Source organism: Zeus faber (assembly GCF_960531495.2).
Source record: "Zeus faber genome assembly, chromosome: 10".
Classification (NCBI taxonomy): Eukaryota; Metazoa; Chordata; class Actinopteri; order Zeiformes; family Zeidae; genus Zeus; species Zeus faber.
In genome coordinates this window covers 18,175,196-18,191,666 of record NC_137199.1, presented here as the reverse complement: position 1 = coordinate 18,191,666, position 16,471 = coordinate 18,175,196, and positions in this window count along the sequence as shown.

Genomic DNA, 16,471 nt, shown 5'->3' with positions numbered 1-16,471 from the left:
ACGTAACCCCTCCAGGGTCGGGGTTTTTATGAGTATTTTTAGGGATATGTGCAGTAACTATAAAACATTTAAATAGTATGACCAAATCTATAATACAACTTACTCTTCCCACATTTCATTTATTGCATGAATACAATGTGTTTATATTTACATTTTACTTCAGAAATTCTTGTTCTCTTACAGCTCCACGGCTGCAGCCTGCGGAGCTGTATGTGGTCCTGAGGTTCCACGCCATCTGTGGTTCAATGCCAATTCTGACCACTTTACCGCTATTCCCCATAACTTTTAGTTCCTTTTTTTCTCCAATATATTTTGAGTTTAACAGAAATGATAGAACCTATTTTGTTAACATTTGTAACGCCTTTTTTGCACAATAAATTATTCACAGTTTTAACAAGTTGCTTTTGAAGTGTGTTTTTAAAACCACGGACTAGGTAGTGGAACGGGCAGCAAACTATTTAGAGATCACTGGAAAGTCTGGCCATGACACCCTTTATAAATGTGCTAAATGTGCAATAAATAAATAAAATAAAATATATATCATATAAAATATTGATGCAGACAGCAAAACACTGAGTCCAGTGTTGTGTTAGATACTTGTTACACTTCTCTGGATTCTGCAGTTATAATTTTTCGAGAATTACGAGCACCCAAAGACGAACCCCGGACTGATATAACATTGGTTCCTGATGTCACAAAGTGCACTGTGTAGTCCGACATAATCTGTGATTTCTGCGATTGCGGAGTCTCCAAACTGTGAATCATCCCGATTAAATCGGCCTCTCAATACCGATATGTATGGGGAATCAACACTTATTTTTAAAGGTTTCTCATCAACATTAACTTGTTTTCATAGACAGAATTTCAATATCTGTTATTTTTATGTTTTGGTATTTTTTTCTCTCGATATTTTTTCAATTTCTGTTCCACAGATTCATATTATTTTCTTCAGTGTTTTCTTTGAGAACAGTGTAACTGACCTTCAAGGCTGGATGTTTGGACAATTGCTTCTTTATTGTCTTAGATTTTTGGCAATTTTTCGGCACCTGGAACAATTTTACACAACAATAAAAATAAATACATGTTTTAATAAGTACTTTATTTTATCTTTTTCTGTTAACAATCTACAATTGGAAAATTCAGTTGGATAGATGACTTATGTCAATATTGTAATGCAGACAACATTGATGGAACGTTACAATTATTTTACAAGTTTGTCTTCTTATGGAAGGAAGGGCCTATTTATCACTATTTAAAAACTTCTCCCGTTTCATTGTAGTCTGATACGTTTAGCTGCAGGAAGCTGCATGGACATGAAGTTTCTTTAAAACAACCGTTTATTTTGTACTTTAAACCAAACCTTGTCATGCCATGAGTCACCGTGTTGTTTGTGGAAGTAGATCTGAAGTCTCAGTGACGGAAGTTGACGTTTGGCGTCGTGTCGGGCAATGATGATGTATTTACTGAGGCTTACGAACGGAAGCCGATTCCATGGAATCCGAAAAAACGTCGATGTCTCTCTGCGAAGTATTCACAATTTCGCGGGTTTACCCCACGGATTCCTAGTGCATGAACGCACCACTCTTTCCCAGAGTCGGGTGGACTAGACGTGGCGACGTGTTTCTGTGGATTGTTTTTTTTTTGGGGTGTTTTTTCACAAATCCGGCATTGTAAGGAAGACCACAACGCCGCCTCTAACACAGAGTTACATCGGAATACAATGTCTTCATTTAAAAAAATTAATCGAACAGCCCTGCAGACATCAACCAGGTAAGGTGGTACATACACCCACAAATACACGGGTAGTTTGTAATCTCTAACCACTAAAGAGCCATGGACTCTACACCACGCACCGCGCCCGACGCCGATGGATATATAGAAGTGTCTGGCTCTAGAACTCATCTCGTTCCATTGGTTGTCGAAGTGGTTTGACGCTCTCTGCGTCAAATTTTGTCGTTTTTGTTTTGTTTTGTTTTCTTTTTTTTTTCTTTCTTGTTTTCTTGTTTTTGTTTTGTTTTCTTCTGCAATGTGTCTGCGATGTGCCGGTTCTAACGACGCCTCAACCACGTCCGTAGCATCTGCGGTTGCTCTGTTCACTCCATTAAAGTAGTTCTTACTGAAACGCCTGCGGGCGACATTCAGTAAGAACTACTTTAATGGAACGTTTGAATGGGAAAATAGACGCCGGCTGCCAATCCGAATCGAAATGGTTTACTTCTGTGAATAGGCAAGAAATAGCCAATATACGATTGATAGGCTTCATCCAGAATCCAGAACATAATCAAATCAGAAACAAGGAAAAAAAATATAAATTGTAAGTGAAATAAAAGCGGAGGACCATTGTTGATTGTAAAAAGTCAATCAGTTTCACAAGCTGCTCAGCGGTTATGGAGCCATTTTCTTCAGTCGAAAGTTGCATTCCCCGTGGCAACGCGTAGAGTCGAGCTATCTGGCACTGGCAGTCCGTGCTGTTTGTGTTGAATAAATCATCTATTAAACATGGAGATCATTACCTGGTTGTTTATCCAAAAGTTTTCTCCCTCGACAGTTGCAGGATGTAATTTCTGCCGTTTGATGAACTTTGTGTTGCTCCAGACCTTTCTCCACTGCGGAACGGGGCGAGACAGCACTGCGCCCTTTCCGGAGACATCGCCGCATGTAAAATATTCACAAACACCTTCGGCTCCAAGACAAATGCGCAGATTTTCCACTTTCAGCCTCACACCGTGAACCCGAGGGCAAGGAGTGTCGGCGTGTTTGATGTGGAGTGTAGATAATGTATCTGCTGCAAAGTGAAAAGCACTTCGGAATCACAAAACTGAGCGGAAAGAAAAGAAAAAAAAAACGCCAGAGTACAATAAAATACAAAAGCGCAGACATCCGGTAATACCTTCCTACTCACTGAAATAAGAAGCATACATCGGATTTAAAAAAACAAAAACAGCAAAAAAAAACTTCACTTCATGAAACCTAGACTTGTGGAGGGTTTTCTCCACATGAAACTGAGAAATCAAGTTTTGTTTTCAAAGTTCGATAAAACCCTAAAAAAAAATAATGTAGGTCTTTTTTCCTTTCCAGCTGGAGCAGAACACATTATAAAAGCGAATAAAAGGCACGATGAAAGAAGGCACAATAACCGCGTGACACCATTTGGAGGCATTAGCGCGGATCGGTTTCGTCAAACTAAACAAAGGCGGTGCGGCTTTCAGGATTAAGCGGGTGTAGCCGCGCGGGCGGCGAGGGGCTCGGGCCGAGGCGTCCGCCCGTGACGCTCGCGCCGTCCGGACCGACGGCGCCAGAGCGTCCGGCGTGGCGGGCTGAAATGCACGTGCGGCAGTTTCGCCGGCCACGCGGCACCCGGAGCGGCGTGTTCAGGCACATACGACGGGGGATTAAAACAACATTGTAGGGAGGGGGCTAGGTGGATCAAGCCAGGAGCAGGTGGAAACATGTCATGGCCAGGGCTCGTCTCCTGTGTGCGTGTGTGTGAGGATGGCGGTTTTAGCTGCCGCCCGTGAGACCAATCAACGTGCAACACCGCTACCCTGATCCTGGACCCCAATTACCTAGACCCAGGACAGGTGTGGCTGCTCAAACCACACCATCCCCACACCACAGTACCATCTACACACGATACACACTGGGACCACACACACACACACACACACACACACACACACACACACCCCATGTGAGCGCTGGACAGAGAGAGCTTGCCTCACGCACTTCATTTTTATTTTTGTCTCTTTGGCGCTGTTCTGTCAACTTTCCGCTGCTGTTAACACCTGGATTTCCCTTCCCCGGGGGATCAATAAAGTGTTATCTCATCTTGTCTTACCTTATCTTGTCGGATCCTATCTTATAAATTGTGGTTTATAAAAAACCAGAGGGCGACAGGAGGGCTTTGCAACGTGTGTTCTCTGGGTGGAGAAACAGGGAAGATGGCAGCTCAGGAGGTAGAGGTTCCAGGTTCCAACTAGGGATGATAATTAAAATAAACACTTCTGATCAAGAGCCAACCCTCACAACCAATCATTATCAGAGAAGGTTAAAAATTACTATTAAGAATAAAGCAATGTCTGCAACAAGGGGTGTGCTATATCGTATGGTTCACCATAATACCAGTATCACTCTTTATATGAAAAAATATATATCATATCTTGATAATGGCGATATTCTGACTAGTTGACAACTTTAGGGATGGAAATGAGAATTCATTCAACGCATTACTTAAAACCAGTCACACACCCTTCATTTGTTGAAAACAGTTTATTATAAATAAAGCATTTTCATTCTTTTACTTGGTTTAGTTTGTAAACAGCGGAGTGCCTGACATAAAAGGCATGTGTGGTTTCACGTGTCTCCCCCATGAGTTGTATTCAAAAAAATAGATTGTAAAGCCTATTTTTCTTTTGCCATGCAACAAACTAATATTTATATTAAGCTATATTATTTTAAATATAAAAATATATATATAGTATATTTAATAATAATATATACTGTTCGGTCAAAATTGTTATTGTCGGTAAACGGTTGAACTGTTAATTATTAGCTTCCCTAGTTGCAACTTGGCCGTCCTGTTCTGTGTCCTCATTCGCCGACAGCGCGCTTACACCTTAACGGGTACATATGTGTGTGATGGAGAATAAAATCCCGGCTCTCTAGTAATTGCCGGGCGGCGTGGTGTCAGGCAAAAGCCATTTGTGTGGTGGCCGCCACCGCTGCGGAGCTGCCATTGAATGTAACAGGCCATATTAGCGCCGGGGCAACATAATTCAAAGAATGGATTCTCGTGATGAAGCACGCCGGCATGCAAGCGGGGGGTCCTGAGGGTGTTTAAAGGGTCAGACGTAGGTGGTCATAGAGATGATACATTAGAAAACCAGTGGACCAGTAGCTTGTTATCTACATTTGTTTTGTGTGTTCCTGTTTGCTGCCAGCTCCATCCCCTCCAACCCTGACCTTCCACCGCCATATTTAACGCTGGAGACGGAGCACCGAGTCCGCCTGTCGCCGGTGTCTTTCGCTCCAAACTTCCTGCTTCATGGCTGCCGGGGATGCGCCGCACCGTGGGAGTTGAGTTTAACGTTCATGTGTCTCTCTGTCGGGTTTGATACAATAAACAGTTTGACTCGAGACGAGCGGCCATTAGCGACGCTTCTGACTCTGTCTAACAGCCAGAGGGGCCGAGTCGGGACGGCCGTTCGCCAAAACTTTGAAATAACATCAGTGTGTCGCCTTACACAAACATTTAAATAGTCAGTCAGTCAATAAATCAGTTCAGTCATACAGACAGACAGACGGTCAAACAGACAGAGAGACAGACAGTCATACCGACAGAGAGACAGACAGTCATACAGGCAGGCCAGTCATACAAACAGACAGACGGCTAGACAGAGAAACAGACAGACAGACAGACCAGTCATACCTACAGACAGACAGACAGTCATAAAGTCAGACGGACGGACAGACAGACAGGCAGACAGACAGAGAGACAGACAGACAGACAGACAGACAGACAGACAGACGGACCAGTCATACCTACAGACAGACAGACAGTCATAGAGACAGAGGGACGGACAGACAGACAGGCAGACAGGCAGTCAGACAGTCAGACAGACCAGTTAAACCGACAGACAGCCAGAGAGACAGACGGTCATACAGAGAGACGGGTGGTTTCAGGTTCTGGGTTGGACAGGTCGGCCAACCGATCAGCTCTCCTAATTGGCTGCTTGTGTGAAAAGGTGATGTTTTCCTCTGCTCATATACAATAATGACAAAACAGGAAATCAAAGTCCACGACAAACTGAATATTAACATTGTAAGAAACGGTGCTTAATGACGGCTCGTCATTCAGACTTAAAGAGCGCCGGAGAAGAAAGATGGCAACTAGATAATGATAATGAGATGGCAGAAAGCTTGATCTTGAGAATAATTTGCTTCTCTCCGTCCGTGGCCTCGAGTGGGAAAGCATTAATCAAAGGTTAGAAGGAAATAAACTTTGTTCAAAGATCCTTTCCCAAACGTTCTAGACTTGGAGACGAGCAAAAGGAGAGTGAGCGAGAGTCAGAGAGACAGGAAAGGAGAAAGAAAATCCAATTATTTTCGTCCTTTATCACTTCACTTGTTACAAATAAGACCCGCTTCTGAGAGGCAACACAGTTTAGTTTTATAATTGCTGTTTTACCACCTGCCAGTTCAGCTAACAGTCAGTCCTCTCTCTCCCTCCGCTTCCCTCCGTCTCTCTCCCCGTCCCTCGCTCGCTCTCTCTCTCCTTCCGTGGGACTCAAACACAAGATAATCAGCCCCGTGTCCAATTAGACTCATGCCTTCTGATCACAACAATGGCCAAGATGCCAATTAATGAATAAAAGCAGGGGGGGGGGGGGGGGGGGCGCGAATGCCACTGAAATTAATATATATATTTCCGCTTTTTATTATAGGTCCTACCTTCCCCTTCAAACGCTGTCGCTAATTTGTTGTTCCACACGGCTGAAAGTTATATTGTACTTTGGAGAAGTGCATCTAAAAGTATTGGCCGCTTCCCCGTCTTTCCGGAGTCGCCGCGGACGCTCTGAGGGGGGTTTTGTCGCTTCGCCCCCGGCACCCGGGGAAAGGCGTGATTGGGACGAGGCTCTCCAATCCCTAACGAGGTCCGCCGAGGACTTTGGCTCCGCCGCACATTCCCCCCCCCCACCCCCCCCAGGCTTCAGAAATCATTAATTCGAGGGCCGGAGGAACGCGGATGAACCCTCTCGCCGCGTTGAACCTCGGCCAACACCCCAAAGTTGTAATCCGCCCATTTTATTTTTTGTGTCCGAACCTCGAAAGAACTCTTCATTGGGAAACCGGAAACTATGAAGATTCACGCGCTCGACCAACCGGTTTCGAGCCCACATTTAGCTGGAATTAGATCATTAGAGCGATTCATGTATTTTTCTGAATGAAGCGCAGACCATGGAGGAAACTATTTCAATTTAGTCTGAGTTGACTAATGGTTGCCAGACGAACTCGCTGAACTCTGAATTGGGCACTGGAACGACCTACCCTTCACGAAAAGTTGTGAACACAAACTTGATGTGTTCTGCGTTTTCGTGTTTCGCGAACCGTGAACGCGACCGAAGGCGATCAGATCGAATGAACCATGTCTATGTGAACAAAAAGATGGAAATCGGACGGATCCGTGACCCGAGCACAGCAAAAGGGGTTAAGACACAACAGTTATTGACAGAGGTGGATAACTCTATAACCAGAAACGGTGCTCTTGTCATCCTACAGGTCGTCCACAGGACAGAGTTATTGCAGCAGTTCTTGATCGATTTAAGAATTAATAAAGAGTTGCATTGCAGGTTGAGAACTTGAACTCCACTTGCAGACTAACTCTGTCCTAGATGCAATATATGCACACAAATACTCTGTGTTGTGTTGTATGCCCAGCATGCTCACAGCACAGGTTAAAAAAAAAAAGAGGTGGATGACTCCAGGTTCAGAAAGTCTGGCCAGGTTTCGGCTCCACCCCCATGCACTGGTCCCAGCTGATTTCACTCGGTACCTGGAAACTCTGCGTCCGTTCTAATTCGCGAATCCAAACATGGTCAACTCAAAATCCTGGAATGGGAGCCCAGATATTCCACCTCTGGTCGTTTATTTATCTTTTTACACGACATGGGTCTCAGTCAGGACCCGATACGGCACCATCAACACACACACATACACACACACACACACACACACACGCCAGGGATTTGCCATCCCTGGCGGCCGGGTACCACGTGTGGGCATATGAGATGATTCTCCTTCACATCGTGACACTACCGGGGGCAACAAAGGGCCCTGGAAGAGCCCGGAACATCAACAGCACCCCGCCCACCGCCACGGGCAGAGAAATGGCAGCGGAAAGGTTGACGCAAACAAATGCAGAGTTTGAGGGGCTGCGTGCTCGGCGGATCAGACAGCTCTGACTGGCTTCACTAGAAACACACAGATTCTGCAGCGGTGGCTCGGCTCAGCGCTGGGAGTGCCACATGTTTGAGCCCTCGAGTTGAAGCGGGGAAAACACTTCAATGGAGGCGGTCTGGTGGTGCTGAGTTCACCAGCAGCCCTGAAGTAGAGTTTACAGGACATCTGTGCCTGGCTGTTTGATTTCGTTCCACCTTGAAGTGTTTTTTTTTTTTTGGGGGGGGGGCCGTGACACATCAGGTTCCTTCCTTTGTTGAATGAGAGCAGGAGTGACAATAGGTGGAAATAAGAGAGGTTAAGTACGCGGTGCATCCTGAAAAACAAAGAGAGATTGGGATAAAGAGGAATTAAGGGACGGAGCTGGCGAGGGAGAGACCGATGGACAGAACTGGACAGAGGGAGACACAGCTGCAGAAAAATTGACAGATCGAGAGATCATGGACAGAATTGGAGTGAGAGCGAGAGAGAGAAAGAGAGAGAGAGAGAGAGAGAGAGAGAGAGAGAGAGCGACGCAAAGGACACCCTGCTGTGCCACAGACCAGGCCTACCCCTCTCCTGCCAACCCCCTGTGACCTGAGCATACACCGGATGCTTAGCGACCTCTATGCAATCATAACCACTGCAATAATAATACTGTAAACCATAGAACACACGTCTTTCACTATTTCATCCTGAAATAAATATGGTCTGAGGTCCACTAATAAGGTCGCCTATCAAGAGCCGAAAGCCAGACTTCACCAAAGAAATTACAAACACAGACATCAATGTCCTCCAGGAGACATGGTACAGAGGAGTTGGTCCCATTGGCTGCCCTGCAAAGTACAGAAAGCTGGTTCTACCATCCACAAAGCTAACGGGGATCAAACAGGCAGGGGGCTCAGGAGACATGTTAATATGGTACAAATCAGAACTAACCCACCGCATTAAGCTTATGAAAACAGGAGCTTTTAACATCTGGTTAGAAATAAATAAGGATCTTACCTCAACCGAGGAAAACGCCCTCCTCTGTGCTACCTACACTCCCCATGGAATCCCCATATTTTAAGGACAACATGTTCTCCATCCCGCAGTAGGAGATGAACCATTCCAGTCTCATGGCCACATTGTAGTCTGTGGGGACCTCAATGCCAGGACAGAACGAGAATCTGACACAGTCAGCACACAAGGAGACAAACACCTCCCAGGAGGTGGACACATCCCCTCTGTGATGAAATATGTCCCCCCAGACAAAAGCTCGACAAAGCAACAAACAAACATGAGTCACAGCTCTTCTGGCTCTGTTGTTGGTTGGGCCGGTACATAGTCAACGGTAAGAGGCTTGGAGGGGACTCCTACGGTACGTACACCTACAGCTCATCTCTGACGGCACAGTAGATTACGCCATCACTGACCTCCGCCCCGGTGTCTCTCAGAGCGTTCACTGTCAGCCCACTACAGCTCCTGTCAGACCCCAGCAAAACCACAGTCTACGTGAACAGATCAACACACAATCAGGAATTTTCGAAGCCAACAAAACCACATACCATTTAAAAAAGCTGCAAACGGAAGGAAGGCAGTGAGGTAACCTAACAAAACGCAACGCGAAACGCATTAGGCGACAACTAGTCCAATCACTCTTAGATCGGCTCCTGCAAAATAACCTTTCAACGCAGCAGTGAAGATGTAAACAGGGCAGAAGAAAACCTTCATGATATATTTGACCTTTGAGCCTCTTCATCAAACCTAGAGGCCTCAAATTGAAACACGGGAAAAAAAAATAAAACAACAATGACAAATGGTTTGACAACGAATGTAAAAACCTCAGAAAGCAATTAAGGAAACTATCAGACCTACCTAACCAATCAAAACATAGAGATCCAGACAACCAGAACATACGTCTTCACTGTGGTGAAACCTGAAAACAGTATAATAATACAGCAAGGAAGAAAAGAGAGAAACACATTAGAAAGCAGCGACATGCTATTACGGAATCAATAAAAACAAACAACTTCTGGGAAAATTAGAACACTCTAGACAAACAAAAACATGAGGACCTACCCATCCAAAATGGAGATGTATGGGCAAACCACTTCTCCAATCTCTTTAGTCCAATAGAGAAGAATAAACAGCAAAAACATAAACTACAACATTTAGAGTCAACCATTTAAAGACTATCAGAACCCTCTTTACTCCCCAATTACAGTAAAAGAACAGGACAGAAAAAAAATCACTCGAAACCAAGAAGGCCGTGTTGGTGTGTTCTTAAATGTAATGATAAAATTCACAGTTTAGCGACAGGATATTCCCAATATTTGGGACCAAGGAGTGATAACGCCGCTCCACAAAGGGGGATGGCACCAATAACTACCGTGGGATCCGTGTTAACAGCAACCCAGGGAAAATCCTCTCTATGATCATCAACCATAGACCCCTGATTGAAAATAATGTCCTGAGCAATTCCCAAATTGGCTTTTTGCCAAATACAAGTACAACAGACCATATCTTCACCCTCAGCACCCTAATGGACCAGCAAATAAACAAGAACAAAAACAAATTATGCTACTGCTTTATTTTCTTCAAAAAAGCCTTTGATTCAATTTGGCACGAGGGTCTGCTGTAAAAAGTGTAAGTGGCCTAAAAAGAGGTGGCCTGGGGGGAAAAAACTATGACATCATTAACTAGGGTGACCACATTTGAAACCCCCAAACAGACGAGGAGTTGTGAGTGTACTACAGCTTCGGCACTCTGTTGCTGGCTAGGGTGGGAGTCGGGGTGGGTGGGTTGTTTCTTTTTTTGTTTCGTTCAATAAGGTAAGGTAATAACGGGGAGGCACGGGCACGCACAGCGGAGTCGCCTTTAGGAAGCACAGGCCCTGTACCCACAAACGCACACACACACGCACGCACACAGACACACACACACACACACACACGCACACCCCTGGAAGCATACAATTCACGGCGAGCAAGTGGGCGCGTTGATGACGACGCCCACCTGTCCGGTCTGATCTTCCTGCACGCTCTTTCCTGCTCACCTGTATAAAGAACATATGTAAGCGCTGAAAACAACTATAATATTATGATTATTAATGTTTTAATTGTGCTGAAAACCGGGACTATTTGGCAGTGAATGCCGAAAAACCGGGAGATTTTAGTTTTTTGCAGATATCTGTCGAGACTTGGGACACACAGCTCGAAACCTGGACGGTCCCGGACAAACTGGGACATCTAGTCACCGTATCATTAACTCAATGCACACAAACAACAAGTGCGCTGTCAAGATTGGGGAAAAAAAACCACACAGACTTCTTTCCCCAAAGCCGGGGGTCAGGCAAGGATGCAGCTTGAGTCTGACCCTCTTCAACATCTACTGGAATGAACTGGCGAAGCCATTAGAACAGTCTGCAGCGCCTGGCATCAGCCTCGCAGACACACAGGTCAAAGGCCTCCTGTTTGCAGATGATCCGGTGCTCCAGTCTCCACCCAAAGAAGGGAGACAACAGCACCTTGATCTTCTGCACCAATTCCCCCAGACCTGGGCCTTGACAGTGTATCCAACCAAGACAAAAATTGTGGGATTCCAAAGAAGACTCAGCCTCCAAGACCACAAACTTAAATTCTATCTACCACAGCACTGGAACATACAAAACCTACCTGGGCCTTAACATCAGCACCACAGGTAACTTCAAGAAAGCTGGGAACAACCTGGGAGACAAGGCAAGAAGGGATTATTACGCCATGAAAAGGTGCATCGAGTTGGACACCCCAATTCAAATCTGGCTAAAAATATTGGACTCCATTATAGAACCTATTTCCCTTTATGATTGCGAGGTCGAGGGTCCATTTGCCAACCAATCTTTTACAAAAGGGGACAAACACCAAATTGAGACTGCATGCAGAATTCTCCATATCCATTCTCACGTCCAACGGAAAACTCAAAATAATGCATGCAGAGCAGCATTTGGACGATTCCCACTAATTATAAAAATTTCAACGAGATAATTAAAATTTTATAGTCACCTAAAATAAAGTGACCCTGACAAGCTCCACAACAAAGCCCTCACCTCCAGAGTGACTGTAGAAAAGCAGAGGAGCTGGATAGATAAGCTCCCTCAGCCAGCTGCTTCTGGGACTCAAACACAAGCAGAGTCCCCAGACAGAAACCCCATTAGGCTCAAACCAAATTATAAAAAAACAAAAAGAAAACCGTTGGAAAGGATTGACTAAAAAACAGCGCAAACTGGAATGCTATTTAGCCCTGAACAGTGCGTACTCAGTGGCAGTTTAACCGACCACTGTGACCGATTCCAAAACAAAGGAAATCCTTGACCATGTACAGACTCAGAGAGCACAGCTTGGCCATGGAGGGAGGCCACCACAGGCTGACCTGGCAACCCAGAGCTGGCAACCCAGAGAAAGAAAGACTGTGCACCCACTGCACACAGTGGGAGATGGAAACCCAGCTTGACTTTCTCACCTCCTGCACAACTGGACCAAGACATCAGAGACATACTACCCACACACTCAAACAAGACTTTGAAAACGTGGATAGTAACGAAAAACTTCCATGCTGCTGGGCCAAATACAGCAATGTGCAAACACAGCAGCAAGATTTGTGAGATGTTGTGATCGGAAAAGCGCGTGTCCAATGGAATACAAGCACCATGATGACTGTCCATCACCTGTGTATTCCTGCACTGACCATTTGCACTCTGCTGATCTCTGTACATAGATATACTGTACATACAAACAGAACAAATATCTTTGCACTTTCATTTAAAAGAAAGCAAAGTTGACATGTTGGTATAATTCTCACACATATGTATTTACATCTTTTTAACTGCAAGTCTACATTTTTTTTCACTTATCTGGATTCACACAGTATATCTCGAGCAGCAAAATCACAATTCTTCCATGTATGTACATTTATTTTGATGTTTTTGTTTGTCGTTTTATTTCACACCCGCTCTGGCAATGTAAACGCCTGTTTCCCATGCCAATGAAGCCCTTTTGAATTGAAAATGAAACAAACCCAACACCAACCAGATAATCAATACCAAACCCAATAACATTGATGTCAAGGCCCCCCAGACTCCCACCCACCCATCCTCCCCACTTTGCCTCTCCCCGATCCTCCCCCATGGGCACAGGTCCTCGCAGAAAGAAAAAAACCCGAAAAAAACAAACAACAAAAAAAACAGGAGAAAGAAAAAGGCAGCGCGAAACAGCACAAACTTCACCATCACGAGCAAAAATGAGAAACGACATAATAAAGCGGTTCTATTAAAAAGCCATCTGACCGTTAATAAAAGTAATGGTTTGACGAGAGGGATCCCGCGGAACCCGCCGCCGACCCAGAGGCGCAGGTTACTCTGGGGTTTATTTCTACACCGAAATGAGAGACGGCCGGTTGGCTGGTTGAGGGGGGCGCAACATAAAAAACAATTGCTCCATTCTCCCATCTCTGACTTAATGAGATTTGGAGGCTGGTGTTGATGTGGCCGAGGCGAGCGGCGTATTATTTGTTGTCGGGGATGATGTGGAGACGGTGGGAATCACATGAAGCCCGGCAGCGAATCAGTCCCTCCTCAGCAGGCCGGTCCTGATGCCGCTCCTGGTGCAACCCCCCTTCATGCACTGAATACACAGCGGAAAATCAAACAACGCAGGGTTAAACCCCCGGAATATGAAAGTGAAAGCTGATGGATTTTTTGGAGCTCATCTCTCAGGTGAGAGAAAAATAAAGTTTTATCTTATTTTTTCTTTAACATTTCTGCAGCAATTCCATCTCCGAACTCAGCGGCTGGTTTAAAAACTTGCCACCATCGTTCGGAGGCCGGAGTGGCGCCCCCAGTGCACTGGACTGAGCAGGAAGTGGTGAACAACGAGAACAACGACTCTTGTGTCCGGTGGTCCTACACCCTATGGTGCGGGGGGCGGGCGCGGCGGCTTACTCGCCAGGCGGGAAAGACCAAGATTCAATCGGGCCTGAGACGGAACGAGACATCAAACCAACGGGAGCCACAGAAGCAACACGTACAGTCCAAGTTCACGCTGTGTCCATCGCTACATCCACTGTGTTAAAGTTAAACGGCTATAAACTTTGTTCGTGGACGGAAGAACCGTTACTGAGGAAATCGGAGACAAATACCTTCGGTTAATAAAGCATTTGATCTTGTGCAAGAGGAGCAGTTTCAGTGCAACAACACAACAGGATGTTCCAGAGGAAGTGCTCCTCTGTAACATTCACAACACAACATGCCCCTGCGTTGATCATTGATGGCGCAGTTTCGTTGAGACCGACTAGCTGTTGAGGTTTCCTTCCTCCTCTTTACCACACAGAAAGTGACTAGTTAACTTCCTTTTTACGACAGGAACTCTACCTTGGAGGGACAAACCGAGTATACATACATCGTACAAGAGATAGCCTGAAAGGCAGAGCAATAAAACGTGAACTCTTACTTAGCCTTTCGATGGACAAAGCGAGTACACATACTGTATGTTGTACAAGAGTTCACGTGAAAGGCACAGCAATATATATGTTATATATATTATATTATTATATTATATATATTATATAAAATTCTACTACACACTGCTTTTTCCTTTTGGATTTACTGGAAAATAGTGCAAAAAATAGCTTCGCTACAGAAGTTAGTCTTGTCGAGCCCGTCGTCCGCCATGCTTGTCTTACTCTGTGGTCACGTCGGGACTCTGGAAATCTCATACACCTCCGTGTCAAACTTGCCGTGGCTTCGCCAGATTAGGACTCGCTGTTCACTGCTGGTCGGTGGAATCTGTTAGCGCGCGCTGCTGTTTTGGGGCAAATCGTTGCTCTCCACACCCGATAGGAATAAAACCGTTAAATGTGTCATGATATGTCGTTATGTGCTGTGTCGCTAACGTTTTCCACATCTGTGAGGATTTGACAAATCTTGTAGTGTGGGCCAGGCACCCGCTGGAAAAAATATATTTATTTCCAATCTTTGCGAACCACTCAGTCACTGAGGTTGCAATGCATTGCGACTGATAACCTCGACATATGACTAGACCTTAAACCTCCGTCAAAGTTTTTGCAAAGTTTGTGGAAAAATGTTACCCTTACCCTTTTCCGTATTATGCCAAGTTGACCTATTTCCACTTTTGAGTATTTTGAAATACTGGTTACCTTGTTTTTTTTCTCCATTATTGTTTTTATTTTTCACTTTTCCTCAGTTAGGGTCATGAACGTACCTGTAAAATGTGGACCCTGACGTGCTGTGGAATGTCTGTGCAGAGTTTATATCCAAAGATGGTGTTGAGAAAAATGTGTTTGGTTTTGTTCCATGACAAAGTAAACAGAAATCCAACCCTGCCACTGCAGTGGGGATGCCAAGTGTGGATTCCAAGACCATTTACGATCTAAATGCAAGGAAAATATATATATATATAGAGATATTGACCTTTGAAACCTGACCAGAGGTCACCTTTGAAGCCCTATATTGCAGTAATTAAAAGAGCTACCAAAATAATGTAACTGTAGTTATATTACTTGTAGCTCTGGACATCAGATGGCTTTTAGATGGTGTTAGGCGCCACTTAAAATGGCCTTACATATACAGTACGTAATTCAGGGCTTTGCAAATGACATATGTGACCCACCGCAGCAAAACCCCCCGCCAAATAAGTTGAAAAAACATTTTTCAAAGGAAAACTGATTTTTCCAGATTCGTGTTCCTTTGTGTTTTTTTTCTTTTTATCTCTCAACATTTCATATATAAATAGGAGAAAAATGTTAAACCGTCGGGTTAAATATTCCAGTTAGATGACATGGGGAAACACAGTTCACTTACAGACATGCGGAACAGCGCTGAACAACGCCGATCAATCGTTTCCTTTAAAGCGAGAGTCCAGGTGAAGATTATTCCTCCATTTTTCATGTGATGTGAAGTCACAATGTGAAACCGTTTTGATAGAATTCGGCCTTTAAATCGTACTACTTTTACACACACACACGGAGACATCATTTTGGAGAGGGCGTGTACCAACGTGTACCATCGAAGAAGAAATACTGACGTCACTTCCCTTAACAAGCCGAGGATCCGGTTTCACTTGTCTGTGACAACTTTCGTCTCCGTGTTATGGATTAGGAGAAGCGGGTGGCCAAAGATCTAAATCATATCGCGGACAAATGTACCTTGTGCATTGGCATCAGAGGATGAGTTTCCTCTCCTGGCACAGGGCGGAGTCTCTCCACAAGCAGCTCTATGGGCTCCAGAGCAGCCCCCAGCACAGAGCCAGCCTTGTTTATCAGTTTGTTCACTAATAATTATAGTATAATAATATCAGTAATAGTAATAGTAATATAATAATATATATGTAATAATTATATAATTACTTTACTCGTGAGGCCATTGCATAAAGATGCATAACAAAATGGCGCATAATTGTAGTTTTTGTAGTTTCTAGGATTAGGGTTAACGTTAGGGTTTTGTTTTGTTTTTTTGTTTTTGCTCCTGTCGAAGCCACAAGTCCCTATGATATCAACCTTGTTT